This window comes from Herpailurus yagouaroundi, unplaced genomic scaffold (assembly GCF_014898765.1).
Source record: "Herpailurus yagouaroundi ecotype Mexico unplaced genomic scaffold, PumYag 140, whole genome shotgun sequence".
Taxonomy (NCBI): Eukaryota; Metazoa; Chordata; class Mammalia; order Carnivora; family Felidae; genus Herpailurus; species Herpailurus yagouaroundi.
Genome location: NW_024412395.1, coordinates 30,348,809 through 30,360,321, shown reverse-complemented (window position 1 = coordinate 30,360,321; position 11,513 = coordinate 30,348,809).

Here is an 11,513-nt window from a genome sequence, read left to right as displayed (position 1 = left end):
AGTTTCCCAAACAAAAGTTAAAGGAATTCATGACCACTAAACCAGCCCTACAAAAAATATTAAAGGGGACTTTGAGTGGAAAGGAAAGACCACAAAGAGGAGTAAGAAAACTAGGAGGTAAAAAAGCAGTAAGAGTAAGATTAAGTATACCTGTAAAATCAGTCAAGGGATTCACAAAATAAAAGGATGTAAAGTATGAAACCATATAACTAAAACATGAGGGGAAGAAGAGTAAAGAATGAGTTAAACTTAAGGAACCACAAATTTAATATAAACTTCAATATGTATAAAATGTTATATTTAAATCTTTTGGTAACCACATACCAAAATCTTGTAATAGATAAGCAAAAAAACAAAGGAAAAGGAATCCAAGTATATCACTAAAGAAAGCCAACAAATCGCAGGAAGAAAGCAAAAGAAAGGAACAGAGAAGAACCATAATACAAGCAACCATAATACAAGTAAAAAAAAATGATGTAAGTAAATACTTATCAATAGTTACTTTGAATGCCAACGGACTAAATGCTCAAAAGACATAGGGTGGCAGAATGGATGAAAAAGCAAGACCCATCTATACTCTGCCTACAAGAAACCCACTTCAGTCCTAAAGACACATACAGATTGAAAGTGAGGGGATGGAAATCCATTTATCATGCAAATGGAAGTGAAAAGAAAGACAGGGTAGCAATACTTATATTGGACAAAATAGACTTTAAAACAAAGACTAGCAAGAGACAAAGAAGGACACTGTATAATAATTAAAGGGGACAACCCAACAAGAAGATATAACAATTGTAAATATCTTTGCATCCAACATGGGAGTACCCAACTATATAAAGCAGCTAATAACAAACATAAAGTCACTGATGATAGGAATACATAACAGCCACTTGGATCGATGGAGAGATCATCCAAACAGAAAATCGACAAAAAAAGGCAGTGGCTTTGAATGACACCTTGGACCAGATAGACCTACCAGATATGTTCAGAACATTCCATCCTAAAACAGCAGAACACACATTCTTCACAAGTGTACATGGAGCTTTCTCCAGAATAGATCACATATTAGGCCACAAAACAAGTCTCAAAATGATCAAAGTCATGCTATGTCTCTTTTCTGACCATAACGCTATGTAATTAGAAATCAAACACAAGAAAAAATCTGGAAAGAGCACAAATATATGGAGGTCAAATAACATGCTATTAAACAATGAATGGGTAAACCAAGGACTGAAAGAAGCAATTAAAAAACCCATGTAACCAAATGAAAATGAAAACAGAATGGTCTAAAATCCTTGGAATGAAGCAAAAAACTGTTCTAAAAGGGAAGTTTATAGCATTACAGGCCTATCTCAAAAAGCAAGAAAAATCCTCAAACATCTTAACCTTACGCCTAAATGATTTAGAAAAAGAAGAATGAACAACACACAAAACCAATAAAGGAAGAGAATAATAATAAAAAAAAAGATTAGAGCAGAAATAAATTAAGTATACCTTTAAAAACAAAAAAAAGTATACCTTTAAAAACAAAACAAATAAAAAGACAATAAAACACATCAGTGAAATGAGGAGCTGGTTGCTTAAAAACATCAAAAAATTGATAACCCTATAGCCAGATTCTTTAAAAAAAAATCAGGACGGGACTCAAATAAGAAATGAAGCAAGAGAAACAGCAACGAATACCACAGAAATACAAAGGCTCATAGGAGAATATTATGAAAAACTATATGCCAACAAGTTGGTAAACCTAGAAGGAATGGATAAATTCTAAGAAATATATAACCTCTCAAAACTGAGTAAGAAAGAAATAGAAATTTAAACCGTGTGATCTCACAGTTTGTAAGTTTAAGCCCTGTGTTGGGCTCCATGCTGAGAGTGCATATCCTGCTTGGGATTCTCTCTCTCCCTCTCTCTCTGCCCCTCCCCCACTCACACATGTGTGTGCACTCTCTCTCTCAAAATAAACATTTTTTAAAAATTAAAGATGTCTTTTTCAATTTTATTCTCTTTGTATGCCTTGCTTTTTTTCTGTTTTTCTCTCTAGCTATCTTTCTCCTTGTGAAGTTCAGATTATATTTATATGTATGAATTATTCACTTAAAGTCCTTTTCTCTAAATTTATTTTTCTAAATTTCTCTTATATTAACGATAACTCTCTAATTTTGTACTCTCTTTGCCTATCTTCTTCATATCATCTTTTTGTTCTGTCTACTGACCACAAGGTCATAAAACTGAAGTACAATATGACTTTTCTTTTTGCAAAAACAAACAAATGATGGTTTTTCAGTTCACAATAGTTGTCTTAAAACATTGCACCTTTTGTCCTTCTCCAAGTTTTAATAAAATAACATGCAGCAATATAAAAATACTACGTCATTGGTGTCACAGAAAAGCTAGATGAGCTATTATTCTCAGGCCAAAACAATTAAATGATCTCTGTAAGATAATAAGCAGATGTAATCAGTTCCAAAATTTGTTACTACAATTTTAAAAATAGATCTCGAAAATTATCCAGGGTCAAGAAACTGTAGGCTGGTAAAAGGAGATGGTTCTAAAGAGTGGGCCACTTAATGGCTTTCTCAGTACCTCTTGCTAAGATGAGCTGGTTCCATTATTTGTCAAGTATAAACTGGAGAACACCTCACTTGCCAAGTACATCTGGTAGTCCTAGACCAAGTGATTCCAAGAATGAGTACTTAAGGCTATCAAAACTGTCCAGTTCTCTATCCCACCCAGAGCTGCTAAGAGGAAAGAGAAACTGATAACCAGAAGAATAATTGCCAACACTTGTTAAGGAAACACCAGTAAATTTATATGCTCCCTTTCACCTCCTGTAGAAGCACACCGTGGCTCAAGTTCTTGCAGTCAGAATCTTCATTCTCTGCTCCTGGAAGAACTATTTTCCCTTGGAGTTAGGACGTATATATGATTTCCTAATATATAAATAAGCCAGGAAAGCTAAGTGCATGAAGGAAAGCCACACCACATGCAATAAAAGATATCACAATAATAAGGGAAACATTTGGTGATGAGAAAAAATGGTTAAATTAATACACATGTAATTATTACCCCCAAATAAATTTTGGACACCTAAGAAAGTGCATTAAATCTACTGAAAAATGATATCAGATTGTTATATAAAGGAAGTTCTCCAAAATCATGAAACTTCGACACGATCATTGATTTAAGAGAAGATGTAATAATTAAACTGAATACCAGAATATACACATCCAGTGTATGAATTAGTGAAATAAAAAACACCAAGAAGTTATTTTAGGAAAAAAAAAGGTAAAGGAGAGAAAAGATATGAAAGAAACATAAGGAGACATAGAAAATATAGTAACTTTGGGATGCCTGGGTGGCTTAGTCCATTAAGCATCTGACTTTGGCTTAGGTCATGATTTCACATCTTGTAAGTTTGAGCCCTGTGTCAGGCTCTGTCAGAGCCTGGAGCCTGCTTTGGATTCTGTGTCTCCCTCTCTCTCTGCTCCTCTTCTGCTTTCAATCTTTCTCTCTCTCTCTCAAAAATAAATAATAAAACATTTTTAAAAATTAAAAAAAAGAAACTACAGTAACTTCATTATGAGTGAAAGAAAGGGTTTAGAAGAGATAGAGGGAAAGCAATAGTTGAAAACATAGTAGGAGAAACCATTCCTGAACTGAAGACAGATTTGCCTTAAGATTTAAAGAATTTTCAGGATATCAATAAGAATAAAACAAAAAAGGAATATCCAAATTCTCCCTGGTGAAATTTCAGAATACCAAGATAGAAAATCCTATCCCTCCAAAAAACAAAATTTTACTTTACTATAAAGGATAATCCTCATACTGACATCAGACTTCTCATCTATGGTACAGGTGGTAAAGGACAAGGAAGGAAATTATTCAAAGTATTGAAAGAATGTAATTTAGAACATAGCTTTCTTTTTATATTAAGTTAAACTAACTTTTGAGAGCAGAGGCCAAGGAAAAGATGCTCATAATAAAAGGATTAAGAGAATTTATTACCAACAAAACAACTGGAAACAAATAACTGAGGTTATACTCCAGAAAATGTGGAAAATAAAGTTATAAAATGCTTTCTAAAAAAGTGCATAGAAAAGATTGATGAAAATTAGAAATTAGTTATGTTGAAAATTTTGTTTGGGATGAAGATTAATTATTGAACAATTTTTAACTTTAATGTGAAGTATATTAAAATATTTAACTAAATAGTGATGGTACTTGATGAAAAGAATGAGTTCTATAACTCATGGATATCAAACATAAAAATCATAAAAACCACCCAATTATGGTAAGGCATTCCAAATTCAAGTCAGTAATTAGACAGTAATACCAATCATTGTTACTGTTCAAATTAATTGGTAGAACCTAACCAATATAAGTTTATACAACACAAATAGAAAAAGCAAAAACTGTTATATTTGTGAATTTGACAATTGCCTACTTAGAAAATCCTGAAAAAATAATTGAAACACATTAAGACTCTAATTAGCATTCACACATTTTATATCCATTTATAAAATCAATAGCTTGAGTAATTACCAATTAGGAACTAATAGGAATATATAATTTATATTGTATTAATAAAATGATAAAATATATAAGAAGGAATTTATGAATTAAAAAGTACAAAGGATAATAATAGATTACTATGAAGAAAATGTAACTTTATTTTTAGTTAACATACAATGTTATATTAGTTTCAAGTTTACTAATTAGTTATATTAGTTTCAAGTTTATTTAGTGATTCAACAATTCCAAGTATTACTTAGTGCTCTTCATGAAAAGTATACTCTTTAATCCCAATCAATTATTTCACACATCCACCTACTCACCTCCCCTCTGGTAGCCATCAGTTTGTTCTCTATATTTAAATCTGTTTTTTGTTTGTCTCCTTTTTTCCTTGATTTTTTTTTGTTTGTTTGTTTCTGAAATTCCACATAAGAGTGCAATGCTAAGTGGAATAAATTTCACTATCTGGATCCACCCATGTTATTGAAAATGACAAGATTTCATTCTTTTTTATGACTGAATAATATTCCATCATGTATATATATACCACCTGTTCATTACCCATTCATCTACCCATGGACACTTGGGCCTCTTACACAGTTTGGCTATTGTAAATAGTGTTGTAATAAACATAGGGTATTTATAAACACTGTCATAGGGTAGTTCTATTTTTAACTCTTAGAGTAACTTCCATAATGTTTTCCATAATGGCTGTACCAGTTTGCATTCCTACCAACAGTGCACAGAGTTCCTTTTACTCCACATTCTCACCAACCCTTGTTCCTTCTTGTGCTATTGATTTTGTCCATTCTGATAGGTGTGAGGTGCTATCTCCTTGTAGTTTTGATTTGCCTTTCTGTGATGAGTGATGTTGAGCATCTTTTCATGTGTTTCTTGGCCATCTGTAGGCCTTCTTTGGAGAAATGTCTATTCATGTCTTCTGCCCATTTTTTTATTGGATTACTTGGTTTTGGGGGGTATTGGGTTGTATCAGTTTTCTATATATTTTGGATACTAACCTTTTATTGTATATATTATTTGCAAATGCCTTCTCCCATTCAGTAGGTTGCTTTTTAATTTTGTTGGTTGTTTCCTTTGCTGTGCAGAAGCTTTTTATTTTTATGTAGTTACAATAGTTTACTGTTTGCTTTGTTTCCCTTGCCTCAGGAGACATACCTAGAAAAATGTTTCTATAGCCAGTGTCAGAGAAATTACTGCCAGTGTTCTCTTCTATGATTGCTATGCTTTCAGGTCTCACATTTAGGTCTTAAGTCCATTTTGAGTTTATTTTTTTGTATGTTGCCAAAAAGTGATCCAATTTCGTTCTTTTGTATGTAGCTGTCCAGTGTTTCCAACACCATTTGTTAAGGAGACTCTCTTATTCCAATGCATTTTCTCACCTCCTTGGTGGAATATAATTTACCACATAATCATGGATTTATTTCTGGGTCTCTATTTTGTTCCATGATTTATATGTCCGTTTTTTGTGAAAGTACTGTATGGTTTTGATTACTACAGCTCTGTAGTGTGTTTTAAAATGTGGAATTGTGACATGTTCCATTGAATTTTTCTTTTTCAAGATTGCTTTTGCTATTCAGGTTATTCTGTGGTTCCACACAAATTTTAGGATTGTTTTCTCTTTTTCTGTGAAAATGCTGGGTGTTTTGATAGGGATTGCACTAAATCTGGACTGCTTGGGTAATCTGGACTTTTTAACAATATTGGTTCTTCCAGTCCATAAACATAAAATGTCTTTCCATTTGTTTGGATTGTCTTCAATTTCTTTCATAAATATTTTATAGTTTTCAGTGTATGGGTCTTTCACCTCTTTTGTTTAGTTTATTCCTACATGTTTTATTATTTTTGGTGCAATTATAAATAGAATTGTTTTCTTAATTTCTCTTTCTGCTACTTCATTGTTAGTGTATAGGAATTGCTATACATTTCTGTACATTGACTTTGTATCCTGTAGCTTTACTGAATTTTTTTTAATCAGTTCTAGTAGTTTTTTGGTGGAGTCTTAAGGGTTTTCTATATATAGTATCATGTTATGTGAAAATAGTGAACATTTTATTTCTTCCTTCCTAATTTGGATGCTTTTTATTTCTTTGTTTTTGTTTTTGTTTTTGTTTTTTTTCTCATTGCTGTGGCTAGGACTTCCATGTTATGCTGAATAAAAGTAGTAAGAGAGGACATCCATGTGTTGTTCTTGGGGAAAAGCTGTCAGTTTCTCAGCATTGTGTATGATGTTAACTATGGGTTTGTCATATATGGTCTTTATTATGTTGAGGCATGTTCCCTGTACACTTTCTTGGTGTGTGCGTGTGTGTGTGTGTGTGTGTGTGTGTGTGTGTGTGTGTGTTATACTTAGTCCAATGTACTCTCTGCATCTATTGAAATGATCATATGGTTTTTATCCTTTCTATTGATGATGTGATGTACCATGGTGATTGATCTGCAAATATTGAACCGCCCTTGTATTTGAGCAATCAATCCTACTTGATTGTGGCAAATGAATTTTTTAACATATTGTTGGATATTGTTTGCTCACATTTAGTAGAGGGTTTTTGTATCTATGTTCATCAGAGATATTGGCCTGTAGTTTTTCTTTTTCTCTAGGTTATTTATCCGGTTTTGGCATCAGGATAACACTGGCCTCATAGAAAGCATTTGGAAGCTTTCCTTCTTCTTCTCCCAGTTTTTGGAATAGTTTGAGAAGAATAGATATTAACTCTTCTTTAAATGTTTGGTAGAATTTCGGGTGCCTGGGTGGCTCAGTCAGTTAGGCATCTGGCTTCAGCTCAGGACATGATCTCACAGTCCATGGGTTTGAGCCATGCATTGGGCTCTTGTGCTGACAGCTCAAGCCTGGAGCCTACTTTGGATTCTGTGTCTCCCTCTCACTCTGCCCCTCCCTTCCTCACACTCTGTCTCTCTCTCTCTCTCTGTCTAAAAAATAAACATTAAAAAGAAAATTTAAATATTTGGTAGAATTCACCTGTGAACCTCTCTGGTCCTTTGTTTGTTGGAATTTTTTTTTTCCTGATTGAATCTCATTGCTGGTAATCCATCTGTTCAAGTTTTCTCTTTGATCATGATTCAGTTTTGGTAGATTTTATGTTCCTTGAAATTTATCCATTTCTTCTAGGTCTTTGAATTTGTGGGCATATATTTTCTCATAATGCTCCCTTACAATACTTCATATTTCTGTGGTGTTAGTGGCTATTTTTCCTTTTTCATTTGTGATTTTTTAATTTGAATCCTCTTTTTTTAAATAGTCTGGCTAGAGATTTATCCATTTTGTTGATCTTTTCAATGAACCACCTTCTTGTTTCATTGATCTGTTCTATTGTTTTTTTTTTTTCATTTCTGTATCATTTATTTCTGCTCTAATCCTTATTATTTCCTTTCTTCTACTAATTTTGTGTTTTGTTCTTCATTTTCTAACTCCTTTATGTATAAGGTTTAGTTTTTTGAGATTTGTCTTGCTTCTTAAGATAGGCCTGTATTGGTATAAACTTCCCTATTAGAACAGCTCTTCCTACACCCAAAAGATTTTGGATCAGTCTGTTCTCATTTTCATTTGTTCCCATGTAATTTTAGGCTTCTTCTTTGATTTCCTGATGGGACAATTCGTTGTTTAGTAGCATGTTATTTAACTTCCGTGTTCATGCTCTTGTAGATTATTTTCTTATGGTTGAGTTCTAGTTGTGTAGTGTTGTGGTCAGAAAAGAACACTATGACTATGATCTTTTAGAATTTATTGAGACTTGTTTTGTGGCCTAATATGTGATCTCTTCTGGAGAATATTTCATGTGTACTTGAAAAGAATGTGTATTCTGGTGTTTTAGGATATAATGTTCTGAACATATCTGTTAAGTCCATCTGGTCCCGTGTGTCATTCCCAGCCACTGTTCTCTTGTTGAGTTTCTGACTGGATGATCTGTCTGTTGATGTAAGTGGGGTGTTAAAGTCCCCTACTATAATTTTATTACTATCAATTAGTTCATATTTGCTATTAACTGTTTTATGTATTTGAGGACTTCATATTGGTTGCATAAGTATTTACAATTGTTATGTCTTCTTGTTGGGTTGTCACATTCATTATCATATAGTGTTCTTGCCTCTTCTTACAGTCATTGTTTTAAAGTCTATTTTGTCCAATATAAGTATTGCTACCTCAGCTATCTTTTGACATCAATCTGCATGATAAATGTTTTTCCATCCCCTCACTTACAGTCTGCAGGTGCCCTTAGGTCTGAAATCAATCTCTTGTGGGTAGCATATATATGCATCTTGTTTTTATGTACTGTGTCACCCTATGTCTTTTGATGGGAGTATTTAGACCATTTGCATTCAAAGTAATTATTGATTGATATGTAGGTATTACAATTTTATTATTGGTTTTGTGGTTGTTTTGTATATTTTCTCTAATCCTTTTTTCTCTTGTTCTCATTCATGGTTCATTGGCTTCCCTTAGTGACATACTTAGATTCCTTTCTCTTTACTGTTTGCATATCTATTACTTGGTTTTGATTTACAGTTAACATTCAGTGTATATAAAACATCTTCTGCAAATAGCAATCTATATTTAAAGTTGATGGTCACTTCAGTTTGAAACATTCTTTACTGCTACCCCCCCTCCAACACATTTTAGTAAGTGGTGTCATATTTTACATCCTTTTATTTTGTGAATACCTTGACTTGAGTTTTACAGAGTTTTACTGCTTTTGTGCTTCCCAATTTTCATACTCTCACAAATGTTCTTTTGTTTCCATTCAAAGAGTCCCTTTTAATATTTATTTATGTATTTATTTATGTATGTATGTATGTATGTATGTATGTATTTAAATTTACATCCAAGTTATTTAGCATATAGTGCAACAATAATTTCAGGAGTAGATTCCTTAATGCCCCTTACCCATTTAGGCCATCCCCCTCCCACAACCCCTCCAGTAACCCTCTGTTTTTTCTCCATATTTAAGAGTCTCTTATGTTTTGTCCCCACACTGTTTTTTTTATATGAAATTTATTGTCATATTGGTTTCCATACAACACCCAGTGCTCCTCCCAACTCCCCACCCTATTTTTATATTATTTTTGCTTCCCTTCCCTTATGTTCATCTGTTTTGTATCTTAAAGTCTTCATATGAGTGATGTCATATGATATTCATCTTTATCTGAGTGACTAATTTCATTCAGCATACCTTCTAGTTCCATTCACATAGTTGCAAATGGCAAGATTTCATTCATTTTGATTGCAGAGTAATACTCCATTGTATATATATACCACATCTTCTTTAGCCATTTATCCATCAATGGACATTTAGGCTCTTTCCATACTTTGGCTATTGTTGATAGTGCTGCTATAAACAGTGGGGTGCATGTATCCCTTCGAAACAGCGTAACTGTATCCCTTGGATAAATACCTAGTTGTGCAATTGCTGGGTCATACAGTAGTCCTATTTTTAACTTTTTGAGGAATCTCCACACTGTTTTCCAGAGTGGCTGCACCAGTTTGCATTCCCACCAGCAGCGCAAAAGAGATCCTTTTTCTCCACATCCTTGCCAACATCTGTTGTTGCCTGGGTTGTTAATGTTAGCCATTCTGACAGGTATGAGGTAGTATCTCATTGTGGTTTTGATTTGTATTTCCCTGATGATGAGTGATGTTGAGCATTTTTTCATGTGTCGGATGGCCATCTGGGTGCCTTTTTTGGAGAAGTGTCTATTCATGTCTTTTGCCCATTTCTTCATGGGATTATTTGTTTTTTGGGTATTGAGTTTGATAAGTTCTTTATAGATTTTGGATACTAACCCTTTATCTGACAAATGTTTTTTTTTTTTGTTTTGTTTTGTTTTACTTTTTGTTTTACTGATTGTTTCCTTTACTGTGCAGAAGCTTTTTATTTTGATGAGCTTTTTATTTTTATTTGCTTTTGTTTCCCTTGCCTCCAGAGACGTGTTCAGTAAGAAGCTGCTATGGCCATGGTAAAAGAGATTTTTGCCTGCTTTCTTCTCGAGAATTTTGATGGCTTCCTGTCTTACATTTAAATCTTCCATCCATTTTGAGTTTATTTTTGTGTATGGTGTAAGAAAGTGGTCCAGGTTCATTTTTCTGCATGTTGCTGTCCAGTTTTCCCAGCACCACTTGCTGAAGAGACCGTCTTTATTCCATTGGATATTCTTTCCTGCTTTGTCAAATATTAGTTGGCCATACGTTTGTGGGTCCATTTTTGGGTTCTCTATTCTGTTCCATTGATCTGAGTGTCTGCTCCCTTTTAATATTTCTTGTAGGGCTCATTTAGTGGCCATGAACTTCTTTAGCTTTTGTTTATCTGTGAAACCTTTTATCTCTCCTTCTATTCTGAATGATAGCCTTCCTGGATGGTGTATTCTTTGATGCAATTTTTTTTTCTTTCAGCATGTTGAATATGTCATGCAACTCTTTTCTGAACTGCAAAGTTTCTGCTGAATAATCTGCTTATAGCCTTATGAGTTTTCCTTTATATGTGTCTCCTTTTCTCTTGATGCTTTCATTTTTTTTCTTTATCACTACTTTTTACCATTTTAATTAGTATGTGACTTGGTGTGGACCTCCAAAGGTTGATTTTTTGGGGGAACTTCTGTGCCTCCTGGATCTGGATAGCTGTTTCCTTCCCAGATTAGGGAAATTTTCAGCTGTTATTTCTTCAGATAAATTTTCTGCCCCCGTTTCTCTCTCTTCTCTTTTTGGGTTCCCTATAATGCAAATGTTGTTATTCTTAATTGGGCCACTGATTTCCCTAAGTGTATTCTCATTTTTCATAATTCTTTTTCCTCTCATTTGGTCAGCTTGCTTACTTTCCATTACTCCAATTTTCAGGACATCACTTCATTCCTTTGCTTTCTCTAGCCCACTATTTATTCTATCAAGTGTATATTTAATTTCATTTATTGTGTTTTTCATCTGTTTTTTTTTTCCTTCTCTGTTTAGGGTCTCACTGAGATCCTCTATT